Source organism: Poecilia latipinna, unplaced genomic scaffold (assembly GCF_001443285.1).
Source record: "Poecilia latipinna isolate Pla-1442-1.1 unplaced genomic scaffold, P_latipinna-1.0 Scaffold356, whole genome shotgun sequence".
In the NCBI taxonomy this organism is placed as follows: Eukaryota; Metazoa; Chordata; class Actinopteri; order Cyprinodontiformes; family Poeciliidae; genus Poecilia; species Poecilia latipinna.
The window spans coordinates 501,770-503,459 of record NW_015112972.1 but is presented as its reverse complement, the minus strand read 5'-3'; the positions used below and the strand labels follow the sequence as shown (position 1 = coordinate 503,459).

General features: G+C 57.6%; 1 protein-coding gene across 1 annotated transcript in view; it reads left to right on the top strand.

The window, feature by feature from the left end:
- cdh13 (cadherin 13, H-cadherin (heart)) overlaps positions 1 to 1,690 on the top strand; it is a 319,277-nt gene that overhangs the window by 80,626 nt on the left and 236,961 nt on the right. The gene's annotated exons all lie outside the window — the stretch shown is intronic.

The following is a 1,690-nucleotide window of genomic DNA, read 5'->3' as shown; positions in this document are numbered from 1 at the left end:
CTGACCCGGTCCGCTGACCCGGTCCCCTGACCCGGTCCTCTGACCCGGTCCGCTGACCCGGTCCCCTGACCCGGTCCTCTGACCCGGTCCGCTGACCCGGTCCCCTGACCCGGTCCCCTGACCCGGTCCGCTGACCCGGTCCCCTGACCCGGTCCGCTGACCCGGTCCGCTGACCCGGTCCTCTGACCCGGTCCCCTGACCCGGTCCGCTGACCCGGTCTTCTGACCCGGTCCGCTGACCCGGTCCTCTGACCCGGTCCCCTGACCCGGTCCTCTGACCCGGTCCTCTGACCCGGTCCGCTGACCCGGTCCGCTGACCCGGTCCCCTGACCCAATCCGCTGACCCGGTCCCCTGACCCGGTCCGCTGACCCGGTCCGCTGACCCGGTCCTCTGACCCGGTCCGCTGACCCGGTCCCCTGACCCGGTCCGGATGTTCAGCACCGTTTGGTCTTTATTCTCCCTCCGTCTTTCCTTAAAGCGTTTTTGAGCTTCCTGTCATGTTGCGATGGCGTTCCTTCATCAGGAACAAACCTGCTCTGTTGCTTTAAGACAATTATTGGAGTTTGTGTCTGAAATGTGATTAACTGTGTAAATGTGGTTTGATGCATGTATGTGTTTCAGTGACTCATTAATGGAGCTGGTTCCTAGTTTAAATGTATCCCAGGTGAGCTAACTGGGTGCTGCTGTCACCGCCGGCCAGCTGGCCTTGACGTCGCCCATTTCTCTCCGGGTCTGCAGACGTTGTCACAAATGAGTAATGGCACTTCTCAGTATAGCGGTGTGGGTAAAAATGGCAGAATGGACAAGGACACGACTCTGCTGCTGCAGGAGCTCATAGCTCAGCTGACAGTGACAGAGGTTCCCTGATCTCCGTCTGCAGAAACACACACACACACACACACACACACACACACTGCTGTTTACTCTGCAGGATGGATGTGAAGCCTCCATCCTGCCTCATGCTGGACAGGTTCAGCTTTCCTCTCTCAGCATCCTGAAATGCCCCAACAATCACCTGGAGGACGAGAAGCAGATGCTTCAGTGGTGCAGCAGTAATTTATGAAAAGTACACGTTAAAGATTCATAGCGCCCTTCTCCTCCAGTGTCACCGTACTGTATGAACACTGTTCATCACACAAACGCAGCGCAAAGAGGGAAGCTGGGGAAACGTCTGAATGAGCTGCAGAGCAGCAGGAATGGAGTGGATGGTGGGTTTTCTCCTCCGGCGACACGGTGAGCCGCCGTCATCAGCAGCTTGAAGACTCAGTTCAGTCCTGCTGAGCGCCACTCTGCCACCATCATGATGCTGCAGCACCACCTGCGTCTTATCCACCAGAAGAACAAAGGCATGGAGGCCATGAAGGCACTGCAGCACCGCCTGCAGGCTGCCAGCCTCCAAACCCTTCCAACATCAGCCAGATGTGAAGCTGTGATGTTGTGACGCTGAGATGCTGCGCTGCTGCGATGCTGTGATGCTGCGCTGCTGCGACAAAGCGATGCTGTGATGCTGCGACGAAGTGATGCTGCGACGAAGCGATGCTGTGATGCTGTGACGAAGCGATGCTGCGACGAAGTGATGCTGCGATGCTGTGACGAAGCGATGCTGTGACGAAGCAATGCTGTGATGCTGTGATGCTGTGACGAAGCGATGCTGTGATGCTGCGATGCTGCGACGAAGCGATGCTGTGAT